The sequence below is a fragment of the Bos indicus x Bos taurus genome, chromosome 14 (assembly GCF_003369695.1).
Source record: "Bos indicus x Bos taurus breed Angus x Brahman F1 hybrid chromosome 14, Bos_hybrid_MaternalHap_v2.0, whole genome shotgun sequence".
NCBI classification, from domain to species: Eukaryota; Metazoa; Chordata; class Mammalia; order Artiodactyla; family Bovidae; genus Bos; species Bos indicus x Bos taurus.
In genome coordinates, this window is record NC_040089.1 from 63,813,887 (window position 1) to 63,841,314 (window position 27,428).

General features: G+C 42.7%; 1 long non-coding RNA gene across 1 annotated transcript; it reads left to right on the forward strand.

The window, feature by feature from the left end:
- Positions 1–5,222: 5,222 nt before the first annotated feature.
- LOC113903971 lies at positions 5,223–26,161 on the forward strand. The gene is made up of 3 exons (XR_003514366.1): positions 5,223–5,359; positions 17,950–18,029; positions 26,066–26,161. It is a non-coding gene; the product is annotated as an uncharacterized LOC113903971 (long non-coding RNA).
- The last annotated feature ends 1,267 nt before the right edge of the window (positions 26,162–27,428 follow it).

Consider the following 27,428-nt stretch of genomic DNA (forward strand, 5'->3'; position numbering starts at 1 on the left):
CTCCGGTCCATGAAGGTCCCACATACCTCGGAGCAACCAAGCTCGTGCGCCACAACTACTGAGCTTGTGCTCTAGAGCCTGGCAGCCGCAGCTACTGAAGCCCGCAGGCCTAGAACCCATGCTCCAAAACAAGAGAAGCCGCCGCAATGAGAAGCCTGCGCACTGCAACGAGAGCACAGCCACCAGTACCACAACTAGACAAAAGCCCGTGCAGCAACAAAGGCTTTGCACAGCCAAAAATAAATCGATAAATAAAACGATTAAAAAAAAAAGACCCAGGGGGCCACGCCTTTTAACCTCTTCCTGTACTTAGAGACATGCCTGCTGTGTGCATGTTGGTGAGAGACAGGCCCCACTTGCCACGGAGGAAGCCCTATAGGCCTGTTGTTACTCACACAGAGAGAGAACAAAGCTTAGCCCACAGGTATGCCTGCCAGCTCAGATGTAGGAGGCCTGGAGATGCCAGGGCAGTTTAGTATCAGTTGGAGGGATGAGTAATAACAGTGTAGTAGTTAAACATGTATTAGTTCAAAACATAAAGAAAGAGTGAGAAATTAAGTAGCACTGTTATAGCAGATACAATCAGACATAATGAAATAAAATTCAGGGGAAAATTTAAATCATAAACACAAGGGAACATTCTAATATCAAGCTAACTAGATTATTACACAATATTTTAAGATTTCCAGCAGGGCTCCTGCTTCTCTGCAGGGCAAATTAAGCAACACACATTTAACTTTAAATTGCAACAAGCCAATGTAAACGTTGGTTAAAGCTCAGGGAATATGACTCCCTGGGATGGGCACAGTGGCAAAAACCTCCAAGGAGAAATTATTTTCAGAGGCACAAGCTGAAAATATAAATAAATGAAGCAAACTTACAAATCAATGAAACAAGTGAACTTTAAAAAATACATGTTCTTTTCAACAAATGGTGCTGGAACAACTGGACATCCATGTGTAGAAAGGTGAATCTAGACACAGACCTTAACACCCTTCACAAAAGTAGAATCATGGACCTCATCGTAAGGTGCAAAACTGTAAAACTCCTAGAAGGTAATATAAGAGGAAACCTAGATGATTTGGGATATAGTGATGTCTCTTGTAGATATAACACCAAAGGCACAATTCATGAAATACATAATTGACAAGCTGGATTTCATTAAAATTAAAAACAGAGGATTTGGGGGGAATCCCCTGGCGGTCCAATGGTTAACACTCTGCTCTGCCAGTGCGGAGGGCTTAGGTTCAATCCCTGGTCAGGGAACTAAGATCCCACAGCATAGCCAAAAGATTTAGAAAAAAGAGAGGGAGGGGGGATTTTTGGAAACGATAGTGGTGGACACGTGTCTTCATACATTTGTCTAAGCTCATAGAATGCTCAGCGTCAAGAATGAGCCCTAAGGTAAACCATGGACTTTGGGTAATACTTATGTGTCACTATAGGTTCATCAGTTGCCACAAATGTCCCACTCTGGTGGCGGATGTTGGCAGTGGGGGAGGCTAGGCACGGGATGGGGGAGGAGGTGTATGGGACATCTCTGTACCTTCCTCTCATGGTTTCTGTAAACCTAAAGTGGCTTAAACAAAGGAAACAAACAAAACTGTTTTTAAAAAGGAATGTAAAGAACTAAAATGATTAGGACCAGGCATTCTTAGAAAACTCATTTGGCCCAAAGGGCAGGAGAATACGTGTTCTCCAGGCCCACAAATCCGTTGGAGTCTTTGTAGCACTTAGCAATACCTGCAGTTTTCTTCTTCATTTGTTCCCATGTTTATTCTCTGTCTCATAACACTGTGCACATAGGGATGGACTCTGTCTGCTTCTCACTGTAGAGACCCAGCACCTTAGGTACACAGGCCAGATGCTCAACATAGATTTGTGGTGGGCTGATCCCTTCCCCTTTCTTTAGGACACATCGGAACCTCAGTTCTGCTCACTTCCCTGCCGACTTTCTCACCCTCTACTCTCCAAGCAGAGGAGTCCTCACTAGATCTGAGATGTGTTAGAGCGGGGCTGGGGAGCCTTGCCCCATATCATTTTCCACGATTCTTCCAGATCTGGCTTTGCCAGAGTGCTTCCTCTGCCCCATAGGCCCAAATTATTGAATTGATGAAAGCCTTTGCCTCTGAGCCCCTCCCTTCCTAAGGCAGTGAGCCAAGGACCGCCAGGCTAAGAGACCAGAGTCACCTGCAGCAGCGCCAACCAGTAAAAAAAGTTCATCAAGCCACTGATGCAAGTCACATGTCTATGTAATTTTTGATTTTCTAGTAGTCTTATTAAAAAATATTAAAAACATGAAAACTAATTTTATTACTACTACCCTATTTTACTTAATATATCCAAAACATTATCATGTCACTATGCAATCAGTATGAGAGTTATTAATGAGATAATTTCTCTTTTATTGTCCTGTCTTTGAATTTCCATGTATATTTTATGCTCACAGCACTACCGTAGGTTTGCACTAACCACATTTCTTTTTATTTCTAAAGAATATTTTCTGTAAACTCTTATTGAAATACAACACGAATAGAAAAATGCACAAATCTAATGTATACAACCTGATGAATTTTCACAAGTGAACACCAACAAGCATTTTAAAGTGTTACATCTATATGTAATCCCTGAGAGGATTCCAGATAATACATTTTATTCTTGAAGAGGACATTGGTGAAGAGGATTCCCTTTCCCCAAGGACCTTTTTCTTTTTTAAAATTTTATTTATTTTCATTGGAGGATAATTACTTTACAATATTGTGATGGTTTCTACCATACATCAACATGAACTGGCCACAGGTATACATGTGTCCCGCCCCATCCTGGACCCCCCTCCATCTCCCTCCCCACCTTATCCCTCGAGGTTGTCCCAGAGCACCTGCTTTGTGTACCCTGCTTCATGCATCCAACTTGCACAGATCTTCTGTTTTACATATGGTAATATACATGTTTCAGTGCTGTTCTCAGAAGTCTTGTTCTTTACCCGTCTGTGTCTCCTTTGCTGCCCTGCATGTAGGATCGTAGGTACCGTCTTTCTCAATTCCATATATATGCATTAATATAGAGTATTTGTCTTTCTCTTTCTGAACCACATTTCAGGTGTTCAGTGACCACACGTGGTAGGTGGCTTCGCAGTTTGGAGCAAGGAAAAAATGGGGAGAAAAAACCTCCATCGGTATTTTAAGATGTCCCCTCCGACCCTCACGGTGGCATCTCCAGTATACATGGTGCATCCAACCGAAGGGGAAGGAAGTGGGGGATGGGTGGCAGGGGCGGAAGGAATTGGCCACGCCCCCCTGTCTTGGATCCCTGACTACCTCTTCCCTTGGGGTGTCTGGCAGGCTGCTTGGGCCGTGCTGGGGAGTTGGAAGGGAGGTACCAATCCCCACCGAAAGCTCACAAAGAGTCAAGTGGAGGCCGCCCCCTCCGTGGTTCCACTTGGTCCTGGCCCAGGTGGTATGGAGGGCTGGCCGTGCAGAGTGGCAGGCGCATCTCCAGGCTTCTAGTGGGCTTCCCCTGTGTCTCGAGGTGTTAACAGCATTACTGCCAAACGCCAGCACCCTCGTGCTATTCTGTGCGGCGTTCCAAATAAGTGCTTTTACAGCGTCTCGGCGCCAATTAGCCTAAAGCGTAATTGCCCTATTGTGAAGCCCGGCCTTCCTTTAGAACTTGCCATCAAAGGTCTCCGGGGCTCCCTACCAAGTACTCGTGAGCTTCTTCCCCCTTTTTACTGGAGGCAAAGCGGCCTGAGAAGCCAGCAGCTGCCTATAAACAGCCGGTGAGTCAGGCAGGAAGCCAACTCCACCCGCAGGAGGCGGAAGCCCGGGAAGCCTTCCTTGTAGAGCGAGGTCACTGTCCACCTAAGGAATGTTTCACATGCTTGCAGCTCACCCTTGTAACCACTTTTTTGACCAATAACCTAAAAGGGATTACGTAGGAGGATGATGAACATGATCTAACTTTTTCTTAATGAATCATGCTGATGATTCTTAGAATTAGGATCAGTAATTCTTAAATTAAGCTTCAACAAATAGCTTTTGTCTCTTCTCTAGCTGTCACTCCTAGCTGTCACTCCTGTTATGTGAGCCCTGCTTGCCTCAATGGCTCTTTTTCAAATGGTCTATGCAAGTCAGACACTATACCCTGTAGGAATGTGTGCAAACTAAGAGATAGTTAGAAGCCCTGAAGAAGGATGGAGGGGGTCTCCCTCTTAGTAAGTGCTTGGGCTTTGTCACAGCTATTTTAACTGTCAAAGTTGGTTTTTTTTTTTTTCCCCTGAATGTGATTTTTCCCCCTCTAAAGTTACACTTATCTACAGAAAATTGAGAAATTCTTTGATTTGTTTGTAAACATTACTTTCCTGGGTTATACCAAGTTTTATTTCATGTAGTCTTAAGATATTGGAGAAAATGATTCTAGCTTAGGATCCAAGCTTAGAGAACTTCCGGGAGAGCACACAAAGCTGGCATTATTTGCTATATCGAATGTTCTTATTTTTCACTAACCTCTGGGCACATTTACAAATATTCTTAAAGAAGGCATTCATAGCTTATTATCTATCCAAGGAAAAAATGGAACCGAACCTGCTTTCACTAACACCTACCTTTCAAAAACACATTCACACAGTTTCTTATTATGAAAAGGGAAAAGAATGATTGCCAGTTGGCAACAGAGGAGGTTTGTTTTGGAATCTAGTGTCATGGTTGTTTTGATGGAATCAGAGTTCACTCTGGTTTTTTTTTAATCCTTGGGAGCATTTTTTCTCCGCTCCTAGCTCAATCAACCCTAAATTCTGTGAGATCTTGATAGGTGTAAGTCTCATTATAAGGTATAAGTCTCAGTTGTGGTAGAGGCAGAAATGCCATTGCTCTGAATTCTCCCTTCACAGAGTGAAGAGCTTCCCTGGGAAAGAGACCAGACGTGGAGCTGGTGGCAACGTAGACAGTGGAGGGGCAGAAAGTTTAGCAAAGCTCACCTTCATGGAAATGGGACCGTATAACAGCACAAAACAGATGACCCTACCATCCCAAAGAGTTTTGTTCCTACACACTGGGGTAGGATTTGGGGCAGGGAAAGCAATGTGACCCCGAGGACTTCTAAGAGATAATTTGTTAAGGAATTGCTGAAAGGTATTGCAACACATCACAATAGGAGGAGGCGGGATTCTGAGGACTGCAGATAAACCCGCACAGGGAAACGTGTTGACCAAGGGGGCCCTCTCCTTCTCATTTCCTTCTCAGGGACACAGCTTCCTCCGACCTGGGGAAACACTGAAAGCCCACAGCCATGCTTACTCACCAGATAAGCCAAGAAGAAGCTACCCCTTTCCAGGAAGTCTGTGACAACAGCGTAAGCATAGGTGAGCAAGGAGGTGTAACCAGCCCAGCCGGCCCCATCTCTGACTTACATTTGGACTATGCTTTTCTGGCTTCCTTGTGCCTCAGCTCCTCTGCCTGTCAAAGGGGAGGGGGAGGGTGTGGGATCGTTTGGTAAAATTCTCTGAAATCTTTTGCTGAAAGGTTCTTCAAAAGGGCAAGATAGTAAAATTAACCCTTAGCTATCCAGTGTGAGGTTGCTATAAACAGGGTCTGGAATACGGTCACAATGTCATAGGTTTGTTTACAACAATATAAATGGGGCCATATAACGATCTACGGGAAGCTTAGCAGAATTCTTTGATAGGACATGCATTCAGGAAAGCTGAGACTCAGTCCTCCCCAGGACCAAATAGCCCCTGTGCATGGGCTTTCAGCAAAGATTTTCCTTCCTCCCAGAGCCCTGCTTCTCAGTGTGACCAGCCCAAGGCAGCTCTAGAGGAAGGTGGGTTCTGGTTGATCTAGGAGGCTGGTCCAAAATCCAGTTTATACTGAAGTGATGTGCAGGCAAGTGTGCACGTGTGTGCACATCCAGGCATCTTCTTGCCAAATCTGAATGTACCTTTAAAAATACAAAAATAAGGGGACTTCCCTGGTGGTCCAGTTGTTAAGGATCCACCTTGCAATGCAGGGGATGCAGGTTCGATCCCTGGTCAGGGAACTAAGATCCCACATGCTGTAGAGGAACTAAACCTCCACACCACAACTAGAGAGTCTGTGCACCACAATGAAGTATCCCTCGCGACTCAGTGAAGATCCCGCGTGCCACAACTAAGACCCAATGCAGCTGAATTAATTAATAAAAAAAAAGTTTTTAAGTAAGTGTAAACATGTAGCCTAGACGACCCCACTAAGTCAGTTCTAGGATGATGCGTGTCTCTGTGTTATAAACTTGGTGGTGGCCAGCCTTTAGCTCTACTAGACTGAAATGGGAAGCAATGAGCACAGAAACTGTGGCATATTCTGAAAGGATGGGTCAAGGAATCCCTTTAGTTGGGAAGAAGCAGGAGCAAAAATGTTGGCTGGGGCAGCATTTCAGTAATGTTAATATCCTCCTAACCCATAAGAGATGACTGGGGCATGGCAGAGAGGCAGGTTCAGGAATAAACACCAAAATGGGGTGTGTGACCCCATTGTCTGTTATCACAGGACACTTTGATAGACGTATATGGAACTTATTGGTGCACGGGGAAGCCAAATGTTCAGCTTTAGCCAAGTAAAATGGTAAGGTTTCTATTCTATTTTCGTCTGGAGTGCAGAACTAAGGAAGGCACTTCTTAAGAGAGATTTAATTATGGGCATGAGCATAAGAAACATATCAGAACTTGCTCTCGCCCTCCCCCACTCCCTCAAACCTCTTATTTCCTCACATTTTTGTTGACTTAGGTGATTAAATTGATGTTTTAGATGCCTGGTACAGAGTAGCTGTCCAACTGATATTCAGTGATTGAATGAAAAATAGCATTTAAACTTTTCAGAAGTAGACAGTGAAGCAGCCTAGTGAGGGTTAAGTCCATGACTGATCAGCAGATGGAAGGCAGCAGGGAGAGGTTCTACAGAGCAGAGACTCCCTTCCTGCCTGGCTTTCTGTCTCTCCTCTTTCATTTTGCCTGCCTCACCTGCCTGGAGCCTCTAACCTCTTGGAAAATGGATGTTGGTACTACACAACTGGGAATTATCCTGACTCTGATGCCCTGGAAGGGCCAAAGCTAAATTTCCCAAGTCATTCCATGCCTGCCTGGAATAACAGGGCAACAACGGAAGACTCAATGTCACATAGGAAGGACAGCCTGATGATATATCCCCACGTCCCTGGTAAATCCCAAGTGAGCTTCCCAGACAGTCGAGTGAGGTGGTTTGGAGCTTGGGTTTGCATCCCAGCTCTACCACTAGCTGCGTGTTCTTGTAAATGGGTTTAATTATTGCACGGACCTGTATGATCAGGCCACCCAAGATGCCTGTTCTTCTGCTCTCTTATGTCCCCTACTCAATCAGACCCTTCTTTTTTTTTTTTTTTTACTTTTATTTATTTTTTGCCACACTGGGTCTTCATTGCTTTGCATGGACTTTCTCTAGTTGCGGTGAGTGGGGTCTACTCTTCATTGCAGTACACGGGCTTTTCATTGCTATGGCTCCTCTTGTTTCTGACCACAGGCTCTAGGCACATGGGCTTCAGTGGCTGTAGCACACAGGCTCGATAGTTGTCCTCCCAGACTCTAGAGCACTGGCTCAGTAGTTGTGACACATGGGCTTAGTTGCTCCATGGCATGTGGAATCTTCCTGGACCAGAGATCAAACCCATGTCGCCTGCCTTGGCAGGTGGATCCTTATCCACTATGCCACCAGGGAAGTCCAATCAGCCCTTTCTTCACCTACACCTACTCACATGGCTGATCTTCCCTCTTAATCATAGAGCTCCCAGCCCCAGCTAGCGATTGTTTTAATCTTTAGATCAGAAAGTCTCTATTACCATAGCTTATCAAAGGGGCTGTGAAGGGCATGCTCTTCTCCTGGTTTCCCTGGTAACCAGTGAGCCAACTGACATCCTGGTATCCTCCACCTTCCCCCAGAGTAAAGACTGCTTCCATGGTCTGCCTGCCATCTGCTGCCCACAGTGGACTATCACCCAAGGATCTTGCTTCAGACATGTAAGATCCTCTGTCCACTAAGGCACTGAGGTCCTGGTCAGTGATGCTGGGCTCTTTCTTCCAGCTTGAGGCTGGGCAGATACAGGGCCTGCAGGCCTGTGGGATGCAGCCCAGCCAAACTTGTCAAGCTGTTGTGAGAACTAGGGAAGAAAATCCATGTAAAGCCTCTTAGTGCAATGCCTGGAACATAGTAAGTATTCTACAATGGTTAGATTATTGTATTCCATGATTCCTGCCAAATGGTCTCCTACCCGTGCTTCTGAGCCTCCATCACAGGTACATTGATTCAACCACCCATTCTTTCAGTAACCATTCCTGAGGATCTATGGTTTGTTAAGTCAGGTGTTAGGCACAAACTGTAGGATACACGTATGAATCTGAATCTGACCTGAGTCCTGCTTTCAGACAACTTATACTAGGAGTGACCAAAGTGTAAGAAACAGAAAGTGTCTTAAAAGAGATAGGAATAAAGTGTGATATGAACACTCAGAGGAGAGAACACAGTGGGGACTCTGCTGGTGGTCCAGTGGTTAAGATTCCACACTCCCAGTGCAGGGGGTGCAGGTTTGATCCCTGGTCAGGAAACTAAGATCCAAAAACTAAGATGTTTGGGGTGGCCAAAAAATAAAAAAGAAGAAAGAACACAGTGGCTTCCAGGAGAGGAAAAGAATTTTCAGCTGGGCCTTGACAGCTGGGCAGCTTTTGGACGTGGTTGGAGGTAGGAGTGGGGATGAGAACATTTAGGGTAGAAGGCAGAGGAGGAGACTCCACAGAGTGGAGAAAGCAGCAGAAGCCGTGCTTGGCTTCGAGTGTCAAGGAAAATGGTTTGGAAAGGGGTTGGAGCCAGTTAAGGGGCACGGGCCTCATGTGTTTACTCAGCCTCCTATCCAGAGCCTCCTCTAAGCCCCCAGGTCTGTTTTTCCGGACCAGGATACAAAGACATAGGTGAGGGCGTTGGGGTAGGCACTGGACCCAAATGCAGGCAGTAGACTGGCTAGTAACCTGTAGAACAAAATCAACCAGGCTAAGACTTCTTTCTCGAGAACCTCGATAAAAATGGTTCTGGTCAGTATTGCTACATCACAGGTTATCCCCAAATATAGCTACATTTGCTCTGCCAGGGAAGGACAGGGCCATCATACATACAAGTGTTGTGCTCAGACTCTTGTGACCCCATGGACTGTAGTCCGCCAGGCTCCTCTGTCCACGGGATTTTCCAGGCAGGAATACTGGGATGGGTTGCCATGTCCTTCTCCAGGGGATCTTCCCATCCCAGAGTTAGAACCCAAGTATTCTGTGGTTCTGCACTGCAGACAGATTCTTTACCCGCTGAATCACCTGGGAAGCCCTCCCTTCTCCAGGGGATCTTCCTAACCCAGGGATCAAAACCGGGTCTCTGGCATTGCAGGCAGATTCTTTACTGTCTGAGCCACCAGGGAAGCCCCTGAGCCATCATAACATGAACCAAATAGCCCTCAAAGCCATATTTACCATCATCGAGCTTTTTGGAGAAAGTTTACCAGCTGTGCTCTAGGAAAACCAGTCCAGGAGCTGTGTGTAGGATGGGCTGGCAACAAAGAGAGTGGAGGCGAGAAGATGCATTGAAGGCCACTGTCAGGATCTGGTAGGAGGTGGAGAGGGAGTGAAAAAAGGAAAGGGTGTGTCCAAGGTTAGCCGACAGGTCTGGACGCTACTTGTGCAAGGAGAACCCAGAGAACCTGAAGCCTGCATTTCCAGATGGCTGTTCATTGTGTTCCTCACTGATATCTAGCAACAGGAAAAGCAGAAACCTGTCTTCATATTTCCCACCAGACCCAGGGGAAGGTAGGTATAAATGGATGTGCAGCCATGACCCAGAATGCTATGCTCTGAACTGCTTCTGGGATCAGGTAATAGCCAGAAACAAAAATGAGAAAACAGACCATGCAAATGAAGGTAATTTCAAAATTTTTCAGATCCTTTTCTTTCTTTTTAATTGAAGTGCAGTTGATTTATAGTGTTGTGCTAGTTTAAGGCGTACTGCCAAGTGATTCAGTTATTTATACTCTTTTCCAGATTCTTTTCCATTATAGGTTATTACAAGATACTGAATATACTTTGTGATACAGTAAGTCCTTGTGTATCTATTTCATATACAGTAGCTTGTATCCGCTGACCCCAATCTCCTAATTTATTCCTCCCCTACTCCTTTCCCCTTTGATAACAGTAAGTTTGTTGTCTATGTCTGTGAGTCTGTTTCTGTTTTATAAATAAGCTCATCTGTACCCAGATTTCTCAAATGCCGTGAAAGAGGGATAGGTGGCCACTGTCCCCACCTGCACCCCTGCTCTTGAGTGGCTCATGGTTCTCGTCCCAAAACAATCCAGTATCTCTAACAGGCTTCTGGGGCCTCAGCCTCTTATCACACTTCTTTCTACTTCCTCTCTGAAATCTCCATCAGGGAAGCCACATTGGCTTTGGCAAGGCCTCAGGGAAGATGGGGAACTAAGCAGAACCTGGCTGGAGTTCTTATTGGTGGACTGAAGAATAACCATAGGCTAACACATCTTATTCACTTTTCACTTTCATGCATCGGAGAAGGAAATGGCAACCCACTCCAGCGTTCTTGCCTGGAGAATCCCAGGGACAGAGGAGCCTGGTAGGCTGCCGTCTATGGGGTTGCACAGAGTTGGACACGACTGAAGGGACTTAGCAGCAGCAGCAGCAATAACAACAACAACAACAACGAATCTTAATCTCATCAAAACAGGATCCTGTACACACATGATCAACATCCTCCACCAGAATGGTGCTCTGAGTAGATATGATAGGGGGTCCATAGGAAAGAGAACCAGGAAAGAGGGTCCACAGGGAAAGAGAACCAGGCATGACTTTCTTGACATAAGAGAAGCCATTTTGGTCTAAGCCATTTTGTGATCTAAGCCTGGCCAAAATCAGATCAGATCAGTCACTCAGTCGTGTCTGACTCTTTGCGACCCCATGAATCGCAGCACGCCAGGCCTCCCTGTCCATCACCAACTCCCGGAGTTCACTCAGACTCATGTCCATAGAGTGAGTGATGCCATCCAGCCATCTCATCCTCTGTCGTCCCCTTCTCCTCCTGCCCCCAATCCCTCCCAGCATCAGAGTCTTTTCTAATGAGTCAACTCTTCACATAAGGTGGCCAAAGTACTGGAGTTTCAGCTTTAGCATCATTCCTTCCAAAGAAATCCCAGAGCTGATCTCCTTCAGAATGGACTGGTTGGATCTCCTTGCAGTCCAAAGGACTCTCAAGAGTCTTCTCCAACACCACAGTTCAAAAGCATCAATTCTTTGGCACTCAGCCTTCTTCACAGTCCAACTCTCACATCCATACATGACCACAGGAAAGACCATAGCCTTGACTAGATGGACCTTTGTTGGCAAAGTAATGTCTCTGCTTTTGAATATGCTATCTAGGTTGGTCATAACTTTCCTTCCAAGGTGTAAGCGTCTTTTAATTTCATGGCTGCAGTCACCATCTGTAGTGATTTTGGAGCCCGGAAAAATAAAGTCTGTCACTGTTTCCGCTGTTTCCCCATCTATTTCCCATGAAGTGGTGGGACCAGATACCATGATCTTCGTTTTCTGAATGTTGAGCTTTAAGCCAACTTTTTCACTCTCCACTTTCACTTTCATCAATACATGGGCCTAAATGGGTCTCAGTGATTACTGATCTTAAGAGAACAAAAGAATACAGGAACAAATAACTGCTATTAGGCAAGACAAGTAACAATAGTAAAAATAATGTATCAGTTGTAAAGATTCCTCAGTTCAGTTCAGTCACTCAGTCGTGTCCAACTCTTTGTGACCCCAAGGACTGCAGCACGCCAGGCCTCCCTGTCCATCACCAACTCCCGGAGCTTGCTCAAACTCATGTCCATAGAGTTGGTGATGCCATCCAACCCTCTCATCCTCTGTCATCCCCTTCTCTTCCTGTCTTCAATCTCAGTGTCAGGGTCTTTTCTAAGGAATCAATTCTTCACATCAGATGGCCAAAGTATTGGAGTTTCAGCTTCAGCATCAATCCTTCCAATGAATATTCAAGACTTATTTCCTTTAGGAGTGACTGGTTTGATCTCCTTGCAGTCCAAGGGACTCTCCCAAGAGCCTTCTACAACACCACAGTTCAAAAGCATCAACTCTTCAGCTCTCAGCTTTTTTTATGGTCCAACTCTCACATCCATACATGACTACTGGAAAAACCATAGCCTTGACTAGATGGACCTTTGTTGGCAAAGTAATGTCTCTGCTTTTTAATATGCTGTCTAGGTTGGTCATAGCTTTTCTTTCAAGGAGCAAGCATCTTTTAATTTCATGGCTGCAGTCACCATCTGCAGTGAATTTGGAGCCCAAAAAAACAAAGTCTCTCACAGTTTCCTTGTTTCCCCATCTATTTCACATGAAGTGATGATACTAGATGCCATAATCTTCGTCTTTTGAATGTTGAATTTTAAGCCAGCTTTTTCATTCTCCTCTTTCACTCTCATCAAGAGGCTCTTTTAGTTCTTCTTCGCTTTCTGCCATAAGTATGGTGTCATCTGTATATCTGAGCTTATTGATATTTCTCCCAGGGAAGTAAAGATTTCTAGTAGTAAAGATTAGCCTGAAGACAACCACCAGATAGACTGGAGCCTAATGATATTGTTTATTTCTGGCCTTTGTGACTTCAGCTAAAGCTCGGACTCTGTTGACCTTTGCCCCAGTTCTATGCTGAATTCTCTGCCAAAGCCCTTTCATTAATATACATGTACGCTTAGATTAAAACTTTCCCAATTTTACTGTTCAGGGAAAGATCCTCGGTGTTTTCCTTACTTGTTGAAAGTAATAAGTTCTTCCTTCTCCCAGTCTTTGGCTTGGTTGTGTCTTTTGGATCAACACCCACCAAGAGGCAAACACAGTTTTTTGGGTAACAGTACTTTTGTTACAATTGATGAATCTACATTGACACATCATAATCACCTAAAGTCCACAGGCTTCTTTCTTGGCGTTGTACAATCTATGGTTTGGACAAATGTATAGTAACATGTATCCACCATTATAACATCACACAGAGTAGTTTCATGGCCCTGAAAGATGCTTTCTGTTCACCATCCCTCTATGCCTAGCCCTTGGCAACCACTGACCTTTTACTGTCCCCATAGTTTTGCTTTTTCCACAGAATGTCATATAATTGGAATTAGACATTATATAACTTTTCACATCATTTTTTTTCACTTGCTGATGTTCAGTCACTAAGTCATGTCTGAGTCTCTGCAACTCCATGGTCTGCAGCATGACAGTCTCCTCTGTCCTCCACTATCTCCCAGAGCTTGCTCAGACTCCTGTCCACTGAGTCGGTGATGCCATCCAACCATCTCATCCTCTGTCACCCCCTTCTCCTCTTGCCTTGAACCTTTCCCAGCATCAGGGTCTTTTACAATGAGTCAGCTCTTTGCATCAGGTGGCCAAAGTAATGAAGCTTCAGCATCAGTCTGTCCAATGAATATTCAGGGTTGGTTTCCTTTAGGATTGACTGGTTTGATCTCCTTGTTGTCCAAGAGACTCTCAAGAGTCTTTCCATCACTACAGTTTGAAAGCATCAATTCTTTGGTGCTCATTCTTAGTAATACACATTTATGGTTCCTCTGTGTCTTTCTTATCTTGATAGTTCATTTCTTTTTAGCACTGAATCATATTCCCTTGTCTGAATGTACCACAGTTTATTGATCCGTTCACTCACTTTCAAGTAATTGTTGCTAATACAATTATGAAAAAATTATTATCTATTATATCAATTAAGAATGAAAAAAAAAAAAGAAAGGTTTGGTTTTACCTTCACTTATTCCTTCTATGTGCCTCTTTTATGTAGCTCCAAGTTTCTAACCTACATCATGTTCCTTCTCTCTAAAGAACTTAACATTTCTTGCAATGCAGATCCATTGGCAAAAAAATTCCCTCAATCAATTTTTGTTTGTCTAATTATTCCTCATTTACTATTGAGGGTTAATTTCACAAACAGAACTGTTGTTTTTTTTCTCTCATCATTTTAAATGTTTCACTACATTCTCTTCTTGCTTGCCTGGGTTCTGAGGAGAAGTCAGATATAATTCTTATCTTTGCTCCTCTCTATCGGTAAGATTTTTCCCCTCTGACCTTTTTCAGGATTTTTTTTAATCTTCTATTTTCTCTAGCTTGAAAATTATAAGTTTAGATGTAGGGTTTTTTTTTTTTTTTTTTCCCTGCTGTTATTCTGCTTGGTGTTGTCTGAGCTTCTTGGATCTGTGTTTTGGTGTCTAACATTAACTTCTCAATCATCATTGTTTCAAATTCCTCAGCCACGTCTATTAATAAGTCCATCAAAGGTATTGGTAATTTCTCCTGTGCTTCTGTTTTGTTTCCTGATATAGTGTTGTAGATCTCTAGCATTTCTTTATTCTTTCTTAGAATTCCATCTTTCTGCTTCCATGCGTGTATATGTTCATACTAAGTTATTTCAGTTGTGTCTGATTCTTTGTGACCCTATGGACTGTAGCCCACCAGGCTTTTCTGTTCATGGGATTCTCCAGGCAGGAATACTGGAATGGGTTGCCATGTTCTCCAGGGGATCTTCCAGACCCAGGGACTGAACCTATGTGTCTTGTGCTCCTACATTACTGGCAGATTGCTCACTGCTGAGCCGCTAGGGAAGCGCCTCTCTGCTTACCTTTGCATCTATTCTTGCATGCTGACTTCTCTGTCCATTAGTGCCCTTAGCATATCAATTATAAGTGGCTTCAAATTCCCAGTCTGATCATTCTAACATCTCTGCCATAACTGAGTCTGGTTCTGATGCTTGCTTGCTCTGACCCTTCAAAGTGTGTTTTTAATTTTAAATTAAAAAACTTTTTTTTCTTGATAGCCAGATATAATGAATTGGCTAAGAGGAACTGCTGTTCCTTTGGTGATGTGGGAATTGCAGGGCAAGGGGAAGCATTTTATAGTCCTAAGATTAGGGCTCAGTCTTTTAGTGAGGCTATGGCTCTGAACTGTGAACTTCACAGGTACTTCTCAGCACTCCCCTCTCTTTAGGTGGGCAGGATGGCTGGAGGGAGCTGGAGTTGGGGACTTCCTTTCTCCTATGTGGAAGGCCACAGCCAGCTGAAGTCAGTTTGGATCTGATAAAGCTCCAGCATGTGAGGCTCTGGTTAAATAGTTTCTCTTTAGAGTGGATCTTGTTAAGAACAGAATGCTCAGAAGTTTCAAAATGGTTCCTCTTCCCCTCCCCTTACCAGAAGCATGGGGGAATTTTTCTCCAGTATTCACTGTAAGAATCCAGTAGAGCTCCAGGAAGTAAAACTCACAGAAGTTTCAGGTGTCCTGATGACTGGATCCCTCTGGAATTTTTGACTTGCCCGCACTGAGCCTCCAGTAATTCATCGGTTTCAGTTCAGGTTTCCCTAACGTGGTGCTGGTCCCCATGAAGGGTTCTTCCTTGGTAAGTTGTAATTCTCTGTATTCGCCTGTCACTCTTTCCAGTTTAGGGGACAGTGATTTGTCCTGTGACCTCACTTCCATATGGATCTAAAAAGAGTTGCTAACTTTGCAGTGTGTTCAGCCTTTTACTTGTTGCTAGGATGGAGTGGTGACTCTCAAACTTCTTACAATGCCAGGCCAGAAACCAGAAGTTCTATCCATATGTTTTGAAAAGTAGAAGGACAGCTGATATGTATTGAGCACCTGCCCTACTGATATGTATTGAGCACCTGCCCTAAATCAGGTGCTTTACCTGATCCACTATTTCATTTTTTCCTTTTAATAGTCCTCTGTGGAAGATGTGACTCTCCCCATTTTGCAGATGAGAAGCTGAGAGTTACAGGAGAAAGGACTTGCTCAAATGTTCACGACAAGTACATGGTCTGCTTCACTCCAGATCCCATCTGATTCCAACTATGTTCTTATGTAGGAAATAAAGGAGGAATAAAGGGCAGAAGTAAGCAACAAAAATCATTTCCCATGATTATAAAAGCAGTTCATACTGTAACATTTATGAAGAAAAGAACTTTTGTGTGATTAGATTCTACAGAGATGAGTGTTGGTAAAGTCCCAGGGACTGAGTTTTTAGCATACTGCTCCTTAGACATAGTGCTAAGTTGTTTCAGTCGTGTCCAACTCTTTGTGACCCCATGGACCATAGCTCACCAGGCTCCTCTGTCCATGGGATTCTCTAGGCAGGAATACTGGAGTGGGTTGCCATGTCCCCCTCCAGGGGATCTTCCCAACCCAGAGATCGAACCTGTATCCCTTATGTCTCCTGCATTGCAAACAGGTTCTTTACCACTAGCACCACCTGGGAAGGCAGACATAGACTGGGCATTTAATACATTCTTGCCAAATGAATAAATGAATGAATGAGCATTCCATCCAGTGTGTTGTACGTCATTAAAGCATTCTCTCAGTGGGCCTGGCACTGTGCTAAGTACTTTGCATTCTTTATTTCATGTAATCTTCATAATAACATAAGGGAGGGGCAATTTTTTTCTCTGTTTTTATTGTTGAGGAACCAGAGACATAGAAAAAAATAACTTTGTGCAAGATCAAATAACTAACAAGTGTAGAGGTGGGGCTTGGGCTAGGCCTGTGCAGTTCATGCTCTACACCCGGACTGTCCTTCCTGAGAGGAGTAGGGGAGGGGCTTCCTCCACACACCGCCTCTCTAGGCAGGCACCGTTGCTGATGCTCCCACTAAGCGCCTCACATCCCTTGCACAGGATAGGCCCTTACCTCCCCCAGATGCCTTCTCTAAGGGTGCAGAACTGAAGATGTTTAAAGCTTCCCCTAGACTGCAGTTCATGACCTCACAGAATCAGCTAAGCTGGAGAATCAGACAGAGGACAAGCCCAAGTGCTGCTGCCTGAAAGACATGCAGTGTGGCCCAGGAAAGTCAGGGTCTTGAGGAAAGGAGGGTCTTGAGGTCCCTGCTTGGGAATGGACATGATCCTTGCTCTGGCCTCTCTTTCCGACCCTTGGGCATCAGATGGATGGAGCACAGGATTAAAAGAAGGTCCAGCTACAGAGACCTGGAGCCAGGCTGGCCGTGTCATCCTGGGAAAGATCATTAACTTCACCAAGACTCCGTTTCCTTCTCTATTGCATAATAATCAGATTAAGAATAACAATTTCTATCTCTTGGGGCTATTATGATAACTCAGTGAGACTGGGCAGAGGAAGGTTCTTTGTAACTGGGATGCAGTCTACAAGTGACTCAGTTCCCAGAGCCCAGGACAGAGGTTATTTCTACTCTACCCTGCACCTATTCATAAGGGGATGGGAACACCTTTCACGAAGCAAGGATTTCCCAGGACCTGGTATTTTGCCCGTGTCTGGTTTCTGACCCCAGCATCTGGAAGAGTAGGCAGTGAAGGAGCTTAGCTTCTCAGAAGCTATAGCTTCTGGCTGTGGTCATCCCTGTGGAGGAGTGGGGTTCAAGGCCTATCTGAGGTCCTTGCTGCTGCTACTGCTAAGTCACTTCAGTCATGTCCGACTCTGTGCGACCCCATAGACGGCAGCCCACCAGGCTTCCCCGTCCCTGGGATTCTCCAGGCAAGAACACTGGAGTGGGTTGCCATTTCCTTCTCCAATGCATGAAAGTGAAAAGTGAAAGTGAAGTCGCTCAGTCGTGTCCGACTCAGCGACCTCATGGACTGCAGCCTACCAGGCTCCTCCATCCATGGGATTTTCCAGGCAAGAGTACTGGAGTGGGGTGCCATTGCCTTCTCCGATCTGAGGTCCTTACATCTTTAGAAACCTAGAAAATTTAGCCTCTCCTTTCTCTCCCTTGGTGATCACTGACACCTCTCTACTCCCTGCACAAGCCTACTAGTTTCTCTCCTCCTGTAGAAGGTAAGGCTGAACCATTGTAAGTGATATGGGGCTTTTTTCTCCCTCAGGACACTAATAATCATGCCAAGACCCTCTGTTGTTGCTACTCCACCCTGGGACAGCCAGTGTCTTCTGGGAGCAGGTGTGGGTGAGTAGGATTGTTTAACCCCTTAATCTACATTCCCAGAATGTACATACCCAGAAGCACAGAAACTACACAACACAACACAGCACACACACACACAAGTTAACTTTTCACTCTTCTTGCACTTCATTCTTCACAAACTGTTGCTCAAAGAGTATGGTTATCAGAGACTGCTTGGGGAACAGTGTTCTGCTCTGAACTGAAAAGCTTAACTTAGACAGAGAGGCCAAGATGGTGGAGTATGAAGACCCTGAGCTCACCTCCTCCCACAGTCACATCAAAATCACAAGTATTTACAGCAAAATTATTGAGAACAAAGACCTGAAGCCTAGTGGAAGAGATTTCCTACAACTAAAGATATAAAGAAGAAACCACAACAAGATAAGTAATAGGTCTGGAGACATGGTATAATCAAGACCCATATCCCCAGGTAGGTGGTCTACAAATGGGAGGATAATTACAATTGCATAGGTTCTCCTAAGAATCAAAGGGTACAAGCCCCACAGCAGGCTCTCCAGCCTTGTGGCTCTATACCAGGAAGACAAACCCCCAGAATGTTTGGCCTTGAAGACCAGTGGGGCTTACTTTCAGAAGAGCCAGAGAACTGTGAGAAATAGAAACTCTACTCTTAAAGAGCACACACAAAATCTCACACACTCTGATACTCAGAGAAGAAGCTCTAAGTTGAAAGAATTTTGGATCAGACACACCTTCTGATCTTGGAGAGCTTCCCAGAGAAACAGAGGCAATTGGAGCTCACCCTGGGGACACAGACATGGGCAGCAGTCACTTGGAGAAACTTATTCTACCAAGAGGACTCTGGAGCTTCCAAGCACTATTTTGGAATCCCCTCTCTAACTTAGCGCTAGGTCATGGCCCCACCCACCAGGTTGTCAACACCAGTACTGGAACACTTCAGGTCAAGCAGCTAGCTAGGTGGGGATACAGCCCCACTCACCAGCAAACCAGCTGCCCTGGGACACAGTGCCATCCACCAAAGGACCCAGGACTTGGCCCCACTCAACAGAAGACCAACACCAGCTCCCAGACCCTAGGCCCTGCCTTCAGGGACCCCAGGACCCACAACATCAAGTGTACTAACATTCATATCATAGGAGTCTCAGAAGGAGAAGAGAGAGAGAAAGGGGCAGAGAACACATTTGCAGACATAATAACTGAAAAGTTTCTTAACTTAGGAAAGGGAACAGACATCCAGGTCCAAGAAGCATAGAAAATCCCAAACAGATGGCTCAGTAGTAAAGAATCTGCCTGCAACACAGGAGACTTTGGAAAACCCCAAACAGTATCAATCCAAAGAGGGCCACACCAAAACACATTGTAATAAAAATAACAAAAATTAAATATAAAGAGAGAATCTTAAAAGCAGCACAGGAAAAAGCAACAAGTTATGTACAAGGGAATGTCCATAAAGCTATCAGCTGATTTTTTCAGTAGAAACTCTGCAGGCCAGAAGGGAGTGGCCCAGTATGTTTAAAGTGATAAAAGGGAAAAAACTACAAGCAAGAATACTCTACCCAGCAAGGCTTTCATTCAGAAATGATGGAGAGAGAGAGCTTTACAGAAAAGGAAAAGGTAAGAGAGTTCAGCACCACCAAACCAGCTATATAAGAAATGTTAAAGGAACTGCTCTGAGCAGAAAAGAAATGAGAAATATAAAAATTATAAAAGGAAAAATCTTGCTGGTAAAGGCAAATATACAGTAAAGAAGGTAAATCAACCAGGTATAAACCTAGTAGGAACGTTAAAAGACTAAAGTAGTAAAGTCATCTATATCCACAATAGGTAGTTAAAAGAAATACAAAACAAAAAGACGTAAAATATGATGTTAAGAACAGTAAAAGGGGAGGGGAAGAGTAAAAATTCAAGGTCGTGAAAATACATTAAACATTAAGAGATCAGCAATTTATAATTATATACATACATTATACACATTATATATATGTATGTATGTATATATATAGCTATATATAGACTTCATGCTAATCACAAACCAAAATTCTGTAATACATACACACAGGAAAAAGAGTGAAGAATCCAAATGTAACATAAAGATTGTCATCAAATCATGAGAGAAGAGAGCAGAAGAAGAAAGGAACAAGAAAGCACTACAAAAACAACCTCAAATCTATTACCAAAATAGCAATAAGTACATTTCCCATCAGTAGTTAACTCTTAAAGTAAATGGGCTAAATATTCCAATAAGAAACCTAGAGTGGCTGAATAGATACAAAAGAAAGACCCACAAATAAACTACCCACAAAAGACTCACTTTAAATCTAAAGACACACAGATAGAAAGTGAGGGGATGGACAAAGGCATTCCATGTAAATGGAAGTGAAAAGAAAGCCAGAATAGCTTCATAAATATAAAACATTCCATCCCAAAGCAGCAGAATACACATTGTTCTCAAATGTACATGGCAGATTCTTTAGGATAGAGCACATGCTTGGCCACAGAACAATTCTCAGTAAATTTAAGAAACTGAAGTCATATTTAACAACTTTTTTGACCACAATGCTTTGAGACTAGAATTCAACCACAGAGGGGAAAAACTGCAGAACAGGAACACATGGAGGCTAAACAGTATGCTACTAAATAACCAGTGGAACACTGAAGAAATCAAACAAACAAACAAAATACCTAGAGACCAGTGAAAATGAAATGCAATGATCCAAACTCTGGGGACACAGCAAAAGCAGTTCTAAGAGTGAAGTTTATAGTGATACAAGCCTACCTCAGGAAATAAGAAGAATCTCAAATAAAAAACCTAACCTTATGTTTTTCCTTCTGGCTTACTTCACTCTGTATAATAGGCTCCAGTTTCATCCACCTCATTAGAACTGATTCAAATGTATTCTTTTTAATGGCTGAGTAATACTCCATTGTGTATATGTACCACAGCTTTCTTATCCATTCATCTGCTGATGGACATCTAGGTTGCTTCCATGTCCTGGCTATTATAAACAGTGCTGCGATGAACATTGGGGTACACGTGTCTCTTTCCCGTCTGGTTTCCTCAGTGTGTATGCCCATAAATACAGTATACTAACGCATATATATGAAATTTAGAAAGATGGTAACAATAACCCTGTGTACGAGACAGCAAAAGAGACACTGATGTATAGAACAGTCTTATGGTCTCTGTGGGAGAGGGAGAAGGTGGGAAGATTTGGGAGAATGGCATTGAAACATGTAAAATATCATGTAAGAAACGAGTTGCCAGTCCAGGTTCGATGCACGATACTGGATGCTTGGGGCTAGTGCACTGGGACGACCCAGAGGGATGGTATGGGGAGGGAGGTGGGAGGAGGGTTCGGGATGGGGAACACATGTATACCTGTGGCGGATTCATTTTGATATTTGGCAAAACTAATACAATTATGTAAAGTTTAAAAATAAAATTAGAAAGGAAAAAAAAAAAAAAAAGAAAATCCAAAAAAAAAAGAAATCGTAAAGATCAGAGCAGGAATAAATGAGATAGAGACCAAAAAAAAAAAAAAAAAGACCAATGAAGCTAAGCTGATTCTTTGAATGGGTAAACAAAATGGACAAACCTTTACCAGAAGGTTTTCTTTTTATCAAGGAAAAAAGATAAAGTCAGAAATGCAAACTTCACAGTCAACACAACCGAAATTCAAAGGATGTCATGATACCCCTATGAATGATTGTATGCCAATAAAATGGACAACTTAGAAGAAATGCCTAGAAATATATAACCCTCTAGGACTAAATCAAGAAGAAAACAAAACAAAACAAAACAGAGCAATTACTAGTAATGAAATTTAGTTATAAAAAGGAAAAATTCCCCAAACAAAAAAATCCAGAATCAGATGGTTTCATAGGTAGAATCCAGCAAACATTCAGAGAAGAATCGATACCTATCCTTCTCAAATTATACCAAAAAATAGCAGAGGAAGAAATTCTTCCAAACTCATTCTATTAATACAAGGCCAGCATCACCTGACACCAAAACTAGACAAAGATAACACAAAAAAGGAAAATTACTGACCAATATCACTGATGATAGACACAAAAATCCTTATCAATATATTCAGTTCAGTTCAGTTCAGCTGCTCAGTCATGTCTGACTCTTTGCGACCCCATGAATCGCAGCACGCCAGGCCTCCCTGTCCATCACCAACTCCTGGAGTTCACCCAGACTCACGTCCATCGAGTCAGTGATGCCATCCAGCCATTTCATCCTCTGTCATCCCCTTCTCCTCCTGCCCCCAATTCCTCCCAGCATCAGGGTCTTTTCCAATGAGTCAACTTTTCGCATGAGGTGGCCAAAGTACTGGAGTTTCAGCTTTAGCATCATTCCTTCCAAAGAAATCCCAGAGCTGATCTCCTTCAGAATGGACTGGTTGGATCTCCTTGCAGTCCAAGGGACTCTCAAGAGTCTTTTCCAACACCACAGTTCAAAAGCATCACTTCTTTGGCACTCAGCCTTCTTCACAGTCCGACTCTCACATCCATACATGACCACAGGAAAAACCATTGCCTTGACTAGATGGACCTTTGTTGGCAAAGTAATGTCTCTGCTTTTGAATATGCTATCTAGGTTGGTCATAACTTTCCTTCCAAGGAGTAAACTTCTTTTAATTTCATGGCTGAAGTTACCATCTGCAGTGATTTTGGAGCCCCCAAAAATAAAGTCTGACACTGTTTCCACTGTTTCCCCATCTATTTCCCATGAAGTGATGGGACCGGATGCCATGATCTTCATTTTCTGAATGTTGAGCTTTAAGCCCACTTTTTCACTCTCCACTTTCACTTTCATCAAGAGGCTTTTGAGTTCCTCTTCACTTTCTGCCATAAGGGTGGTGTCATCTGCATATCTGAGGTTATTGATATTTCTCCCGGCAATCTTGATTCCAGCTTGTGTTTCTTCCAGTCCAGCGTTTCTCATGATGTACTCTGCATAGAAGTTAAATAAGCAGGGTGACAATATACAGCCTTGACGTACTCCTTTTCCTATTTGGAACCAGTCTGTTGTTCCATGTCCAGTTCTAACTGTTGCTTCCTGACCTGCATACAGATTTCTCAAGAGGCAGGTCAGGTGCTCTGGTATTCCCATCTCTTGAAGAATTTTCCACAGTTGATTGTGATCCACACAGTCAAAGGCTTTGTCATAGTCAATAAAACAGAAATAGATGTTTTTCTGGAACTATCTTGCTTTTTCCATGATCCAGTGGATGTTGGCAATTTGATCTCTGGTTCCTCTGCCTTTTCTAAACCCAGCTTGAACATCAGGAAGTTCATGGTTCACATATTGCTGAAGCCTGGCTTGGAGAATTTTGAACATTACTTTAGTAGCGTGTGAGATGAGTGCAATTGTGCAGTAGTTTGGGCATTCTTTGGCATTGTCTTTCTTTGGGATTGGAATGAAAACTGACCTTTTCCAGTCCTGTGGCCACTGCTGAGTTTTCCAAATTTGCTGGCATATTGAGGGCAGCACTTTCACAGCTCTTTCCAGTTGAAAGAGCTCAACTGGAATTCCATCACCTCCACTAGCTTTGCTAGTAGTGATACTTTCTAAGGCCCACTTGACTTCACATTCCAGGATGTCTGGCTCTAGGTCAGTGATCACACCATCGTGATTATCTGGGTGATGAAGATCTTTTTTGTATAGTTCTTCTGTGTATTCTTGCCACCTCTTCTTAATATCTTCTGCTTCTGTTAGGTCCATACCATTTCTGTCCTTTATTGAGCCCATCTTTGTATGAAATGTTCCTTGGTATCTCTAATTTTTCTGAAGAGATCTCTAGTCTTTCCCATTCTGCTGTTTTCCTCTATTTCTTTGCAATGATCACTGAAGAAGGCTTTCTTATCTCTTCTTGCTATTCTTTGGGACTCTGCATTCAGATGCTTATATCTTTCCTTTTCTCCTTTGCTTTTTGCTTCTCTTCTTTTCACAGCTATTTGTAAGGCCTCCCCAGACAGCCATTTTGCTTTTTTGCATTTCTTTTCCATGGGGATGGTCTTGAGCCCTGTCTCCTGTACAATGTCACTAAGCTCATTCCATAGTTCATCAGGCACTCTATCTATCAGATCTAGGCCCTTAAATCTATTTCTCACTTCCACTGTATAATCATAAGGGATTTGATTTAGGTCATACCTGAATAGTCTAGTGGTTTTTCCTACTTTCTTCAATTTCAGTCTGAATTTGTCAATAAGGAGTTCATGATCTGAGCCACAGTCAGCTCCTGGTCTTGTTTTTGTTAACTGTATAGAGCTTCTCCATCGTTGGCTGCAAAGAATATAATCAATCTGATTTCAGAGTTGACCATCTGGTGATGTCCATGTGTAGAGTCTTCTCTTGTGTTGTTGGAAGAGGGTGTTTGTTATGACCAGTGCATTTTCTTGGCAAAACTCTATTAGTCTTTGCCCTGCTTCATTCCATATTCCAAGGCCAAATTTGCCTGTTACTCCAGGTGTTTCTTGACTTCCTACTTTTGCATTCCAGTCCCCTATAATGAAAAGGACATCTTTTTGGGGTGATTTTAATATTAATTTATATATATTCATAGAAAATCCTAAAGATGTTACCAAAAGCTTACTAGAACTCATCAATGTATTTGAGAGTTTCAGGATACAAAATTAATATACAGAATATGTTGCATTTCTATATATTAACAACAAACTATCAGAAGAAGAAATTAAGGGACTTTGCTGGTGGCTCAGTGGTAAAGAATCTGCCTGCCAATGAAGGAGACAATGAGTCTGACCCCTGATCCAGGATGACCCCACATGCCGTGGAGCAACTATGCCCACGCACCACAGCTATTGAGCCTGAGCTCTTGAGCCTCGGAACCACAACTACTGAGCCTGCGTGCCACAACTGCTGATGCCTCCATGACCAAGAGCCCGTGCTCTGCAACAAGAGAAGCCACCACAGTGAGAAACACACATGCTGCAACCAGAAAGTAGCCCTCGCTTGCCACTAGAGAAAAGCCAGCCCAGCAATGAAGACCCATCACAGCCAAAAATAAAATAAATAAACGTAGATAATGAAGAAATTAAGAAAACAATCTCATTTAAAATTGCATCAAAAAGAATGAAACATTTAGGAATAAATCTAATGAATGAAGTAAAAGAGTGTTTTCAAAAAACTGTAAGACACTGATAAGAAAAATTGAAGATGACAAAACAGATGGGAGATATATCATGGATTGGAAGAATTAATTTTATTCTAGTGACCATACTATTCAAAGCAATCTAAAGATTCAATGCATTCTATCAAAATACCAATGACATTTTTCACAGAACTGCTGCTGCTGCTGCTAAGTCGCTTCAGTCGTGTCCAACTCAGTGCGACCCCAGAGACGGCAGCCCATCAGGCTCCCCCATCCCTGGGATTCTTCAGGCAAGAACACTGGAGTGGGTTGCCATTTCCTTCTCCAATGCACACAAGTGAAAAAAGGGAAGTCACTCAGTCATGTCTGACTCTTAGCGACCCCATGGACTGCAGCCCACAAGACTCCTCCATCCATGGGATTTTCCAGGCAAGAGTACCAGAGTGGGTTGCCATTGCCTTCTCCATTTTCACAGAACTAGAAAAAGTAATTCTAATAATTGTATGGAAACACAAAAGACTTGAAATAGCCAAAACAATCTTAAGAAAGAATAAAACTGGTGGAAACACCCACCCTGACTTCAAACTATACTGCAAAGCTACAGTAATAAAAACAATGTGATACTGGCACAAAAGCAGACACACAGATCAATGGAACAGAACAGAGAGACCAGAAGTAAACTCACTTTTGTGTGGGCAGTTAACATACCACAGAGTAGGCAAGAATATATAAGTGGAAAAAGACAGCCTCTTTAGTAAATGGTGTTGGGAAAATTGGACAGCTATGTGCAAAGGAATCAATCTAGACTATTCTCTTATACCAAAATAAAAATGAGTTAAAAACTTAAATGTAAGACTTGAAACCATTAGACTTGGAAGAAAACGTAAGCATTATACTCTTTGACATCAGTCTTAGTAATATTTTTTGTATATGTCTCCTTAGGCAAGGGGAAGAAAAGTAAACAAACAGGACTACATCGAACTAAAAATTTCACATGGTGGAGGAAACGCTCAACAAAACAAAAACACCGTCTACTAAATGGGGTAAGATATTTGCAAATGATAGATCTGACAGGACTAATGTTCAAAATATACAAAGAACTCATACAACTCAACTTCAAAAAAAAAAAAGCTATACAGTGTGATTAAAAATGTGCAAAAGATCTGAATAGACATTTTTCCAAAGAGGACATACAGATGGCCAGCAGGCACATTAAAAGATGCTCAGCATTACTAATCGTTAGAGAAGTGCAAATCAAAACCACAATGAGATATTTCAAATCTGTCAAAATGGATATTATCAAAAAGACAAAAAAATAGCATCTGTTGGTGAGGATATGGAGAAAACAGAACCCTTGTACACTGTAGATGGGAATATAATTTGGTACAGCCATTATGGAAGAGAATAGAGATTCCTCAAAAAAATTTTAAAAGAAAATATCACATAATTCGCAGTCCACTCCTGGATATTTATCTGAAGAAAATGAAATCTCTATTTAGAAAACATACATGTACCCTTAGGTTTATAACAGCATTATTTATAATAGCCAGGATGTAGAAGCAATCTAAGTGCCTGTCCAGAGAGGAATGGATAAAGAAGATATGATATACATATATACACACACACACACACATATATATATACACATACACAGATACATACACATAAAATGAAACACTACTCAGCCATAAAAAAGAATTATGTCTTGTCACTTGTAACAACATGGATAGACCTAGAGGGAGTTATTCTAAGTAAAAGAAATCAAAGAAAGACAAATCCTGTATGGTTTCACTTATATGTGGAATCTCAAAAATAAAGCAAATGAACCAACATAACAGTACAGAGTTACAGATGCAGAGAACAAACAAGTGGTTGCCAGAGAGGAAAGGAGAAGGGGGAGGAGAGAATTAAATGAGGGAAACTAAGAACTACAGACTTCCGGTTGCAAAATAAATGAATCGTGGATATGAAATGTACAATGTGGGAACACAGTCGATAATTATGTGGTATCTTTGGAAACATATCATACCTAGATTTATCATGGTGATTATTTTAAAGTGCATAGAAATATCAAATCACTGTGTTGTGTCCCAAGAAGTAACATAATGTTATACATCCATTATAGTTCAAAAACAAAGGAACAAACTTACAGAAAAAGAGATCATATTTATGGTTATTGGGGGCAGGAGGTTTGGGTAAGAGAACTGGATGAAGGCAGTCACAGACTTCCCATTATAAGATAAATAAATACCAATACAACATGATACATATAATTAATGCTGCTATATAGTTAATATAAAAATTG